Source organism: Monodon monoceros, unplaced genomic scaffold (genome assembly GCF_005190385.1).
Source record: "Monodon monoceros isolate NGI ecotype Baffin Bay Population unplaced genomic scaffold, NGI_Narwhal_1 Super_Scaffold_19, whole genome shotgun sequence".
In the NCBI taxonomy this organism is placed as follows: domain Eukaryota; kingdom Metazoa; phylum Chordata; class Mammalia; order Artiodactyla; family Monodontidae; genus Monodon; species Monodon monoceros.
This window is the reverse complement of record NW_021703775.1, coordinates 60,570,599-60,585,294: the sequence shown is the minus strand read 5'-3', so window position 1 is coordinate 60,585,294 and position 14,696 is coordinate 60,570,599.

The following is a 14,696-nucleotide window of genomic DNA, read 5'->3' as shown; positions in this document are numbered from 1 at the left end:
TTTCAAGGCCATACTTTAAGTCACACAGACCACAGCTAGTCCAGCAGAAGAATTTGTTGAATTTAAAATACCAGGAAGTAATAAATTAGTCCCCCAGATTCAAAATGTCACAGAGAGAGACTAGCCTAATGGTTAAAGTTCTGTATGGTTCAACTTGTGTTTCTATTCACTATAAGAAAGACCGTGAACATTTAAGAACCAAATCAGAAGGGAATCAAATGGTGTTAGTATATTCTTTCCAACTTGTCTGAAAAGCCATACCATAGAGTAATGCTGACTTACCTCATTTCGATGATCTCCTGGGAAGAGGATAAATGAAGTGTTTAATTCCTGCATATGATTCAGAACCAGGAAGCCAAATCCCAACCTGTGTTTTCAGAGTCAACCGTCAGGATAATTTCTGGCAAGAGCCTTTCTTTTTCTGTTAATACAAAAAGTGTATGAAAGATTCAGATTAGCTGCCTGGCTTGATGCAAATAACAGGAAATTGCTTAAATTTCTACTATTCCTCTTCTACAAAGAAACTCCCTGTGAGCAATTTACATTTTTTATTCATAGAACATAGAAAATTAGGTTGGTAAATTTTTTTTATTATCAAAAGCCATAGTTTTATCAGATATGTAAAGTGCTAACTACCATTTGTAAGTAAGTGAAACGAAGGAAATATTTTAGGGCAGTACACGGAAAGACATAAAAATATAAACTACTGCATGTCCTAAGAGAAAAATTATATCAATAAAAGTTTTATTTTTTTCAAGTTAAGAAATAGGAGTCTTCCTATTTGATGATTTGAAAAATATTTATTCATTCATCCATTTAAAAAATAGTTATTGAGTCTTAGAAATTAGCCATGGAATTTGATACGGAGGTAGAGAAATGCACAGCACCAGTGCCTGTCCTCAGAGAGCATAGTTCTTTTGGAAAATATAAGACTTTAGATAGAAAGGAAGAAAATAAAGGAGCTATAAACCTAGAGGCAGACTCTCAAGTAAGTTTTAAGTCTTGAATGGTCCCACCACAAACAAACAAAAAAACCCATCAACAACACTCTTCTACATTTTCTGAAATCTTTATTTTCATTTTGCTACATTTACCATAATTTTAGCTATTAACACAATTTCCTTTTTCAACTTCTTTTAACAGAAAGAGTATAGGATTTGAAGTCAGACAGAACTAGGTTGGAATGCCAAATCTAATAGTGACCCTCTTGGCGTAATTCCTTAAACTCACAAAGCCTTAGTTTCCTAATCTAAAAACTAGAATTATATTTATTCCATAGATTTTACTTTAATTTGGGAAAATTTATATAAAACATCTAATGTGCCTAGGGCATATGAGGTGCTCAATATATGATAGTCCCCTTAACTTAAATAAGCCAACTTCTTTAAAAATGAGAAACCAGTTTAAGGCAGGAATCTATAAAAACATCATTGTTATTAGATAATAGATATTATTTGAGATTAATGCATTTTATTATAGTATAAATATTTTTATGTATTAAAAATTGAATATGTGCTAAGTACTATCTAAGTACTATCCGAAGTAGAAGACAATAAAAGAATGAGAGAGTATAGTATCTTCTTTAAAGTAGTTTGTATCTATGCATCCTTCACAGCCGAACTGAAGTGAATTTGACTTCTTACATCCCTTTGCTGAATTATTCTTCTTAAAAAGACAAAATGTCCTGATTGAGGAGGATAGAGATTTCAAATTGGAGAGGGAAGCATAATGCAAAAGAATGGGGTTAATATAGGGCAGGCTGTGGCAGTATAGTAGTATGTACGGGTCTGGGAAAATGGGTTTGAAGAGGTGAGGGTAAAGTCCTTAAAGGAACAGAATGAATTACCATAATCACAGTTCTCTGTTTTCAAAATTCTATTTTGTGTTTATTCAAGGCAGAGTGGATCTCTCCCCTTTTTCATTCTCTTGTACATTTTAATGTCACTGATCACAGGATATAGAATTTACATTAGTAAAATCCAACTGGAGAACCAAAATTTGTTACATTGATTATATGGGAAAATTAACTTCTAGACAACCAACTTATAAATGAATTTTCGAGATTGCCTTTACTGACTGTCCATATACTATGTAGACAGAAACTAAACGTGTGGAAAGAGTTATAAATCCCTGCCATATTATCTAACTAACACAGACATTTCTTCAACAGTAACAAAAAATGAATAAAAGAAATGATAACATGTACTATGAGTGTGAAGAAGTTAAATTGTCTCAAATATTTAACTTCAAAAGTATCACAAAATATACTGTATGACTGAGGTCTCGAGTGATGATAGAATATGCTTATTTCAGAGGACCATTAGTGGCTGTGGAATATTTATACACCTTTATGACATCCACAGTATTGAATTTGATTTAGAGCAAAAGCTTTTGGTTAAATAAGCTGTAGAAGTTAAGGATAAATTACTGCATGCCTTCAATATAGGAACATGTAATTTCTAATTCATCTTCCAGGAACTGTGATGTGTTTGTCAGATAGGTTTTGCATATCAGCAGTGTGGAAGTATGGCAGAAGTTAGGAAAAGGAGAGTGGATCTCAATTTTTCTCATCTACAAATCTCCTATTCAAAAAGGAATGCCTATTAAGGCAGAGAACCACAAAAATAGATCAAATTTACGTGCCTTTATTTTTTTTTCCTTTCTACTTCCTCTCAGTTTATCCTATTGCCTTGGCCAGGATCCAAGATAGAAATCATAGCCCTAGATAACTTTATACCCAAGAAGAAATATTACCTAAGAAAATATTTTGGAGATGATCCTTCTGAGGATGAACTTACTTTCTCGATTTGATTACTCCTATCAACAAAAAGGAGACTTTTTTTTCCTACTCTGAGGTTCACCATGAGTTAGATAACTTGGCACAGTCCAATCTGGACTGTCTGTCCCAGGCCTTCCTTTCAAACAGAACATAGAAAAGCTTAAGCTGTGAGCCCCATTTTATGTGTTTTAACACAAATACTGCCCAGGATGTTTAAAACCTGTTAGAAACAATTGAATTGACTACAACATTTGCCCTGGTGGGGCAGAGAACAACAGCTTGCTATCTGGACCATAGGTTTAATAAGATGAGGGAAAATGACTAGGGGCCTTCAAAGGTGGCCTGTGCAAATGCCTTTTCAAAGACTAATGGTAATAATCATGGTAGAAGCTCACACTTAATAAAATACAACAATGGCCTTTATGATAAAGAAAAAGAGAAACCTATGTAGAATTATTATTTTCCTGCTCAGTGTGACACTTGTCAACCTGCAAGTATTTCCATCATTACTTGAGGGTTGTTGTTATGCACTGGAAACATATCCATTGTGTTCAGTCCCCTTGAGTTAGATTAATATGTGTGATATCTTATGCCAAAAGGCCTTTTTGATTGTCATGGGGAGAGTCATTAGAGCCTGACCTTAACTCAGTAGTGAATAGTGACATTAGTTTAGTCGTCTATACCAACTTTTATTGGCAAAATGACAACCTATTCTTATTCACGATCTGTCAGCTTCTTCTGAAGTCATTTAACTCAAGCTCTGTATGATAGAACTTAACATTAGAGGCATTGACCTTCAGCAGTTTTGTATGAACATGGTTGACAGGTATAACGGTCATGGGAAGTGCAGATGATTGGGTCAAAAAAATGAGTTTCACTGTACAGCAATATACTCTATCCCCGGTTTTACTGTTGATGGGTTAGATATACATCGTGTCAATTTTTAAAGGCATTTTGCCATCTTGAAATATTATAGAAGTACTTATCCAAAATCCCTCAATGACTGGAGAATGACTTTTTATGTTTATTATTTTCTTTTAAAAGGAGGTTAACAGCAGAGGGCTCAGGAAAGAAAAAAACACTTTCAAGTGACAATTACATAAGTCATACAAACAGCTTTTTACTTCTCAGAGGAAAATACTCTTGTGTGAAGCACACAACGGTGAAACTTTTGCAAAATCTTTGTTGTAGTTATGGAAATATTCAACCAGATTTTGTACTAGTTTACAATTTATGAGTATTAGTCACTGAGTAGTGGAGAAACAATTATCATCATTGTATCATCTAAGAGTCCTCATTCCACTTTACACAGTTGGATTATTCTCTCTATATATATATCACTAAAATATTTCTGGTTGTTTATTTCATATATCCTAGGATATTCAATAAACTAATTATATGTAATCATGTATTGAACTTTTAACTAGATTAGCACAATCATTACTTAACAGTTGAGTGTGAACATTGTAGTTCGACAATATACACTCAGATGCCAGCTCTAGCACTTTCTAGCTGTGTGATCTTGGAAATGTTAATTAGCAAGTTTCAGCTTGTTTCCTCACCTACACAATGGGAATAATTTGTTACTATATTGCATCACATATTAAATAAACTCATGCTTATAAGCAGTAAGAAAGCGCCTGTCCCAGAGCAACTATTCAATATGTTACTTTGCTGCTGCTGCTGCTGATAATAATGACGATACTGTTGTATGTAGTATGTTTACCCTTTGGTATTTCAACTTCAAGGCTAAGAAATAGTGTAAGTTAAGTAGGTTGATCTAAGCACATTGAGAAATTCAGATTTGGTTTTCAGAGTTTTGAGGAATTTAAGTTCTCTTCAGTTAGAATTAAACGTTCACAAATATGTGAAATCAGAGTTATCTTTGAAGATGCAAAATGTGTTTATTTGGATCCTTACAGACTTATCAGTCCCTCTCCTTTCAGAGGCTTCTGTATTTAAACTTTCTGTTTCCTATACACTAAGATGTTGAGTATTTTGTCTGTTACAATTTCAAAGAGTGGAATGGCATAGTATGGAGAAAAATCTAGATTTCAACTCTAATTCTTCCAATAAATAGCTGGATTTTCATTCTATAAGTTATTGAGTCTTGTTAATCCTCCCTTCCCTTACAAATGCAGAATTATTTGAAGAATTCTTTTTATATGTTTAAATCATTATGTCCTGAACCCAGACAGATTGGGTTTGAATAGATACTCCACCATTTCTTGGAAGTATGACAATGGGTAAACTAATTGAACTCTGTAATCATCAGTAGATTGCAGTGGTGTATGTAACTACTTCATTCCTTCACAAAGGCTGTTTTATGGTTAAATAAAATAACACCCAAAACAATTTAGAAAATGGTCTCATAGAAATATATGTTCAATAAACATGTATTATAAATATCAGAAAACTCAGCTGGAAGTACTAATTGATTTTCTTCCTTTCTTTTCCCACTTAAAAAAAAAAGCATATGCTATGAGAATGTTTAAATCTAGATTAATGAAATCAAATCTTCCAATAGTCAAGATATTCCTAGGAAATGCTTCAAATTAGGGCCATAGACAGTTGATGACTCTACTTGTATATGAAGATAGCCCTGGATAGAAACACTGGTTATTACACATATTAGAATTGATTTTCTTTGTATTGTTGTGCCCCTTCCCTATGAAAAGACACTTTTGATAACTATAGGTATCATTTCTGCCAAATGAAATCCAATAGAGTCGCTTCTCATTTTTAATCATTATATACATATTTCTGACAAATGGAGGATTTTTTTGCTTTCTTTTTTTTTGGGGGGGGTGGTGTTAATGAGGCACTTCACATGTTACAGAGTTGATTTTCAATCACTGTTGTTAGTAAGCTTTAAAGAAAAAAACAAACAGGTTTATATTAAGCGTTTTTCTCTTTCTATATATATGATCAAAAGAGTGTTTTAATTGTACATATCAATTTATCAATTAAAGCTATGAAAGCTACATTCAAACTAGTTTAAGACTTAAAAAACAGCCTCAGTGTCACTCAGCATGTCAGAGTGACCCATTACAGGAGTCACTGACCTCCCTCTGTGACAAGCATCTCGAGGTCCCATGCTATTGATATTGGCTCAGGAGAAGTAAACTTATCTTTTCCAGTTGCCCCCGTGGCATCTCTAAAACTATAAGTAATAAGGCTTCTGGGAGACCATAATAGGTTGCAAGCCTGACTTCTCAAAACAATTTCAATTGAGTTTTAAATTGCTCAAATAATATGTTCATTTGGGGGTAGGAAATCAAACTACTAATGCCAATTAATTTATCGCATAATTTCAAGTGTCTGATTTCAAATTGATATTGCTTGACATTTCTCGCTACTGAGAGAAGAAACAAATTATACATGTACTTTAGACAATTCTATTATTACATTAAATAAAATGAATACACAATTAGTGGTTTAGCATCATTAAATAAAATGAATGCACAATTAGTTGTTTAGCATCATAAACTCATATATAATTAGAGGTATGATACCGTTTTCTGGAATCTCACACAAGTAATATTTAATTTGAAGTAAAAGAACTGTGCACTGACAGATGAATTTTTGAACCCTTTTGATTGTGACAGTTATTCTTCTGTAGCTGTTCCTAAATTTCCCCTCCCATCAAATAAAAGATGGTAGCATTTATCCACAGGGTTTTCTGGTTATCTTCCTATTTGCTCTCAGATCCATTCTCAGCCCTTTCCTGTCCTGCTCTATATTGCAGAAAAGTATATTTCCCATAATCTCTTGCCTACTGGCTTTTAAGAAGTTTCAGTCAATGAGTCTCTAGCAGAATACAAAGTTAGGAGGTGGGGAAAGATGGTATATCTTCCTTCTTTTCTTTCTCTTAGAGCAGCAGAATCTCCTCTAGACAGCTTTTACCTTCAGTGATCTCAGCTCCAACCAAGAGGAGCTAATACATTTCTAGCTTCCACCTGTTGACAGCAGCTCCTGGGATCTAGTTACATAATTTACTCTTTCCCCTCTAGCCTTAGAGATGAAAATTTCTTGCTATTTCTTATCTTTTGGTGGGTTCATTGTCCTTAAATCTAGAGCCTGTGTATTTTCTGACTGAATCCGAACTAATACACTTAAGTTAAAAGAGAATAGGGGCTTCCCTGGTGGCGCAGTGGTTGAGAGTCCGCCTGCCGATGCAGGGGACACGGGTTCGTGCCCTGGTCCGGGAGGATCCCACATGCCGCGGAGCGGCTGGGCCCGTGAGCCATGGCTGCTGAGCCTGCACGTCCGGAGCCTGTGCTCCGCAGTGGGAGAGGCCGCAACAGTGAGAGGCCCGCGTACCACCAAAAAAAAAAAAAAAAAAGAGAGAGAATATATCTGACCTCCACCCACAAGAAGCTAGCTCCTTCTTTCTGAAATCCTCTGGAATTTAGCCATAATGGGTCAATTCCATTATGGAACTTGTCAGAACATTTTCCAGGAGAAGAAAAGCTTAGGAGCATATTTTACTGGTTATCTCAGGTAGACCTAAACAATATGCAAATAGTGCATATCATTGTGTTAACTGATATACAAAGAAGGAAAAAAATCATACGATTATCATGATTCTAAAGAACATTTAAAAAAATTCAAATTCAATACCCATTCATAATTGAAAACACATACACACACACACACACACACACACACACACCTGGAAATCTTAAGGCATAGTATAAACTTTAAAGCATTAGAAAGATTAAGGCTCAAGTCATAAAGCAAAATACTTTTAATGGTAAAACAATGAAAGTATTTCTACTGAAATCATAAGAACCATAAACATGCCTGCTGCTATATGATTATGTAATTTTGTTTTTAATCAATCCAGTAGGACTTGAAACAGAAATAAGAGTTTTAACAATGAATAGAATGAAGATAAAATTTTGACCATCTGTAGATGACATAATTACATGCTTTGAAAACCCTAAAAAAAAAATCAACCAAAAATAATAGGAATAGTCAAATAAAGTCAAAGCAAATATATGTAAAAACAATTAGTAGAACATTTTCCTATAACAAGCAGTCAGAAATATAAATGGAAGTAGAAGTAATTCACAAAAGTACAAAATATAAATTTTAAAACCATTCTAACAAAACATATGCAAGACGTGTGTGTGTGTGTGTGTGTGATTAAATGGGAATATAATACATTCTGAGTGTATAATTTAATATTGTATGCTAATTATTCCTAACTGTACCCTAATAGTGACTAAGATATATTTCAGAGCCATAATAAGTAAAATGATATAATACACAAGTAGCATACAGATTGAATAGAGTCTCAATTAAAAGAACTTAGAGTCTGTGATTTCAATATTTGTTAAACAGATCTTCCAGAATAACTTGAAGGAGTGAAATATTTAACAAATAGTGTCATTATTATTTAATATAATATCTTAAGCTTCTACCTCCAGATTTTTCTCTTTAAATGCTGCATTTCCTTTTGGGTTATCTCTTTAGTTTTAAAAGTTTAATCTATCACCTCTAAGAATAAGGCCACCAAATCTCTCTCTTTATTCCTGTTTTCTCTCTCCTGATAATGAGATGCATATCTCCAAATGTCCCAACTGATCTAAAACAAAGCAATTACCAAACTATGCTCAACCTTTTCCCCACTTCTTCAAATTGTAGACCCATTGGAGACCAACTATCTATTCCATTCCTGCCTCCTCTGTAGTAGTGAAAATTCAGAAATCTTAGATGATCAGTTAACACTCATAGTGTTACACTGAAGTACTACAACAACATAAATTTTTCGATGTAAAATTAATTTCTATAGAAATATGGTTTACTATCAGTGTTTACAAAATAGATAATGTGATTTCTTATAAAGGTTTAGAAACTACATTTAAAAACTACATTCTTTAGACACGGTATTTTTAGAATTCTTGCAAACTTTTAAATAATGAAGAATGTTGCCTCATTTGATAATCAAGCAAATTAGAACTTCTACTTAGAGGTAGGATGAGGTAATGAGCAAAAGACTCAAACTTAACAAGAACAGTAAGTACATTTGTAAGAAAGATCAGTTGTCTCAGGGACCAAATATTCAGCAGAGCTTTTGGTGGAGACAAGGAGCTTTAAGCATATGGTCACTTTGGCACTCAGGGCATTTCCCTTATTTTGGAATTACATGGAGTCAGAGTGAAAACGTATGCATACAATGTTGGGAAAATAGAGTGAAGATTTCAGAAGCATGGGGAAATAAAGAAAAGAGATCTAAACCTGTCAGAGGAAGGGATCACAAAGAATATATCAAGATTTCAGGTGAAAACCCTGGAAGGCAAGTGGTAACCTAGAGGTAAAGTAAGCCTCATCAAAGATGAAGGCCAGTCTCAGCATATTACATCCCTAATTAAGTTAGGTGATCAGTCATCACTGAATCAGCTTAGCAGCGGAAGAAGCAGCAAACTCATTTTTCCAAAAAGATAGCATCAACTCGAGTACAAGTAACATACAAGCAATCAAAAATTATTAGGTATGCTTGGAAGGAGATGGCAGCATCCTGAAATCTACTCTATATCTTTAGTGGGGACATCTCAGCTAAAACAGAACAAACGCAAACATGCTATCAACAGACCTCCTGGCTATTTATTAGCAACAGAATTCTTATATGTTGAATACTATTAATAGATAGTACTTGGTCTGTGTAAGTTCTATATGGTAAATAATACTGGAATTTGTGAAATGTGTGTCTAGGCTCATTTCAGAATGTCAGGTAAGCTATGTAATTTTAAAATGTAAAGATATTTTATAAATTAATTGGCTCACTCTTTTCAAGCAATATGCCATATGAGTTTCTCATCTTTAACTTTCTGGTTAAATCTAAAGCAGAATGAATCCTTTAGTGGGAAAAGAAGGACATTTTCACTGCTCTATTTTATCCCAGAGATATCTGATATGTATAAACATATAGACACATACAAATATAAACATACATATATGTGCACTTATTTTGACAGTTCCTTTCTCTTTTCATTATCACGTAAGTTCCATGAATATTTTTTTGTTCTCTTTTGTTCTCTTCTGTCCTACAGTGTCTAGAATCTTTCCTGGTACACAGCAAGCACTCAATGAATGTGTATAGAATGGATAAGTAGATAAGTAAATAAGTGAGTGAGTGAATTTGAATTTGAAAATAAAAAATATATCTGAAAATTAAGATACCCCTCAAATTTATGATGCAATATAAATTACTGCATGGAATAAACTTATTACAGTGTCTCTTATTTAATATTCACACTATGTAACTAGCTTGATTACACATGTGAAGTACACACAAGTTTATGAAACCTCTGGCTGAAGATATAGCAGAGTTGGTGGCAAACTCTAGAATACGGACCAACTGCCATTAGCTTTGGAAAACTAGAATAGACAAATCTACAAGCCAGAATGTGTCTATGTGCATGTTAGTGAAGGAGTCCCAGAGCCACTTCCAGCTATTACTTCTGTCCAAAGGGATTAATTGCACTCATTGCCCAAAAGACCAGCTGCTGTTATCATGCCATCATATTGAAAATTATCCTAAATCATATGATCAGAAGTTACAGTCTTTTATAATCATAGGATTGGGAATTCAGGACATGTGTCAGAATTAATTAGTCTAATTATCTACTTTTATAAGTGCAGGAAAAAGACCAAGAATTGTGAGATTTGACCAACATCTTGTAACTATTTTCAGACAAAGCAGTATCCAAAGCCAAGATTTCTAAATTTTTATCCAAAATATTGTATTACACTATTTTTCTGTGACACTGTTTTTACAAGTCCATCTAATTAAAAGCAATAATACATACTTTTGTGATCTATCTTACAATGGACTGTAAGAAATCAATGAATTATAGTTGTTCCCTATACACATTTTTTTGAGCCCTTGAACGAAAACTATTGCAGATATCAAAATCAATTCTTGAAACCAAAGATACTTACTTTGTCTTTCTTTGCTTTTGCAATTGGTGAAACTTTTTATAGTTGAGGTTTTCCTGAACCACTTTAAGGGTACAACTTTTTGAAGTGAAGTGTTCCAACAATTTATTTGATATGCTCTGTACACAGGTAGAGACATGAAGATTCTCTCAACAAAATAAATTTTTTTTAAATGGTGGTTCATTTAATGTATAACATATATAGATAGTCACCATAAAATCTGGAGACATATATGAATATATTTTTGTTTCATAAATAACATTAAACTTGTAAACAGATCTATATTTTGAAATGTTACAGCCAATCTTACCTTTCCACCCAATATCAAAAGCCAAAAATTTAGGAGTGATTCTTGACTTGATCCTTTCCTTCACTCCTATAATCAAATGGAGGATTTTCTCTTTATATTACCTAATAAATACCTTTAATTTGTCCATTTTTAAATCTCCTCTACCACCATATAGTTCAAATTAACAAACTATCTCACTTGAGTAATTGGCATAGCCTTAAAATGCAAAATCTATTATGTTCATTATGCTGCTTCTATCATTTCAATGGCTTCCTAGTGCTCTCAAAGAAAAGTCAGAACCCCACCCTCCCAACCTTCCAGCATTGGCTGGAGGGGAGGCTGCAGCCAGTCCTGGTGCCATGAGCTGGGCTTCCTAGGCCCCTGGCCTAGGAGCTTTTTCTCTGCCCTTTTAGGTTTCCATTTTTTGGTGGGGGTGGGGGATATTGTTACTAAATTTATGGGACTTTTGTGTTTTTATGTTGACTCTGAAGCCAGGTCCTGTAATGAAGCTAGGATACACCTTTGCCTTTGGTGCAGCTAAAAATAATAATAATAATGCTGCTTCTGTTCCTTGAATACAACCAGAAACAAAAAGATATGCCATCTTCATTCTATTACAAAAAATTATATTCAGATTGATTTCATGATTGCATGGATAAAAAGTAAAAACTTGTCACCCTTGAGTTCCATCAATTTATGGCTGCATCTCTCAGTCTCATACATAACAAATCTAGTTCCTCCTTCATGTGACTATTTTTCAATTGTTTGGAAACATTTACTAGGCCCTTACCAAGGTATATTCTATTTTCCATGCTAAGCATTTTCACTTATTTCTTCTTTTCTTCCATAATGATAGTTTAAGAACCATCTTCCTCCTCTATAATCCTCTATAAATTCACATGTTGGTATACATTATAAATTTGGTGTCTAAAATTAAATACAGCAATCAAGATGTGGGATGGTGAGATTGGAGTATGCCTAGAGCTGACTTTATGCCAAAAGAGCCATTAAACTCTCTTCAGCAGTATTATTGTAGTTACTCTAAATCTCCTCATATGTTTTCCCTCTGAGGTAAAATTTATATACACTGAAATGCTCACAGATTAAACTGTACAATTCAGTGAGTTTTGATACATGCATACCTCCAGACATCCACTACCCTGTTCAAGGCTGAATATTTCCCTCACCTCAGAATGACCCCCTTCAGTTCCCCTCTAGCAAATTCCTACTCCACATAGGGCCAAAAAAATTCTCATTTCTGTTCCCATTTATTAGTCTGTTTTCTCTGTTCAAAAAATTCATGTAAACCAAAAAATATAATATGTACTCTTTTGTGTCTGGCTTCTTTATTCAACATAATCTTTTTGTGATAATACATATCACTGTGTGTATTCATTTCTGTTAAATTTTTATTGATGTAGTAGTATTCCATGGCTAAAGCATACCACAATTTGTTTTTACATTCACCTGGATGGTTGATGGATATTTGGGTTATTTCGGTGTTTGGTTTATGAGTAAATCTGCTTTAAACATTTCTATACAAGTCATTTTTGTTTCTTTGTTTGGTTTTTTGGACATAACTAAAATAGACAGTTAGGAGTTGAAAGCCTGTCTCAGAGGTTAATATTTACTTAGCTTTGGGGGAAACTGAAAAATAGTTGTAAAAAGTAATCATATCATTTTACATGTCCACTAGCAATGTGTAGGTGTTTCAATTGCTTCACGTTTCACCAATGCTTGATGTCAATCTTTTTCATTTTAACCATTCTATTGTATGTGACTTGGTAACACATTGTAGTTGCAAAATGAATTTTCTGATGACAAATAAATTGAGCATCTTTTGCCCATGTTTATAATATTTTTTAGCTTCTTACTATGTGTTGATTGTCCCTGAAATATTTTGGATATGAATCGGTTTGTATTCTGAATTGTGTGAGCTGTGTATTCATCTGTTATGAATATTTTTCTACTCTTTTTTACTCATTTTGTCTTTTCTTTGAAGTCAAAATATATATATTTCTATGTTTAAAGTTATTGGTTCTAAGAAATCTTTCCTTATTGCAAAGTCACTAAGGTAGTCTCCTTATATATTTTTTTAGACTTTGTTTCTTGCTATATTATATTTAGGACTATGATTCATCCATTTTATATGTGAAGTGATATAGGTAAAGTTATATTTATTCATTTTTTACATATAAATATTGAATTTTTCCAACACCAATTGTTAAAAAAAAAAACACTTTCTATTGAATTAACTTGACTCATACTTCAAAATCAATTGACAGTGTAAGGATAAGTGTATATCTGAATTTATCAATACAGATACCTAAAACATCTATATCAATTCTGGGTCTGCTCCCACTAACTTTCTTCTTTCTTGATCATGGGTCCTATTTTCATGCTTCATTAAATGTCTTACAAATTTTTTTATTATATGCTAGACATTGTGGAAAAAAACTGCAGAGACTGGAATTCCATTTATCTACTTGTCAACATTTAAAAAAAATACTACACTGCTATGATCATTGTAGCTTTATATCTAAAAAAAGTTATACTCTCTATTGCTTTTCATGCATCTTTGAAGTTATTGGTCTTCCTCATATGCCTTTAGCTTGAAGAATTTGTTTTGGAATTTCTTGTAGTGAAGTCTGCTGTACATAACTTCTCTAAAGAATTGACTGTCTGAAAATGTTTTTACTTTGCCTTCATTTGTGAAGGATATTTTTTCTGTATATAGAATTCTAGGTTGACTATTTTTTCTTTCAGCACATTAAGTCTATCTTCCAATAATATCTGGCTTCCATTGTTTCAGATGAGAAATCAGCCATCATTCTCATCCTTCTCATCATTCTCACCTTATGTTGTCTATAATGTATCTTCTCTAAATCAGTCTCTCTCTCTTCCCCCTCCCTCTTTCTGTCTTTCCCTCCTCCTTCCCTCTCTTTCTCTTTTAATAAGTGTTCTTTCTCTTTGGTTTCAACAGATTGACTATAATGTGCCAAGGTGTGCACCCCCTGCCCAGCCTTAATCTCTTTAAATATTTCTTCTGTCCCGTTTGTTCTTTTTCTCCTCTTTTTGAAAATCCAGCTGTGACTGTATTAGGGTATTTGATATTGTCCCATAGGCATTGAAGTCTCTGCTCATTTTTCACTTTTTTCTTCCCTTCTTCTATCAGTTTGCTTTCTGGTGTATTCATCTTTTCTCATGTTGGATCCAGTCTTTTATTGAGCACTTCAAGTGAGATCTTCATTTTTATATCATTTTTTCTTTAGCATTTCAATTTTGTTCTATTTTAAACTTCTGTCTCTCTGCTGAATATGTTTTATAAGTTCATTAAGATTTTCCATTTTTATAACATATCCTTTAATATTTTTATCAGTTACTTTAAAGCCCCTCTCTGATAATTAGGATATCTGTATCAATTCTGGGTCTGCCTCCACTAATGTTCTTCTTTCTTGACCATGGATCCTATTTTCATGCTTCATTAAATGTAAATGTTTTATTGTATGCTAGACATTATGGGAAAACTGTAGAGACTGCAGTAAATAATATATATCCCCATTAAAAGCATGTCTTCTCTTCAAGGCTGCAAGTTTGGAGTGCTAAGTCAACGTAGTCTCTAGTTGAGATGAGTCAGCTTTTTGGCATATTTAGTTTGGATTAATTTCATTATTAAGTTCA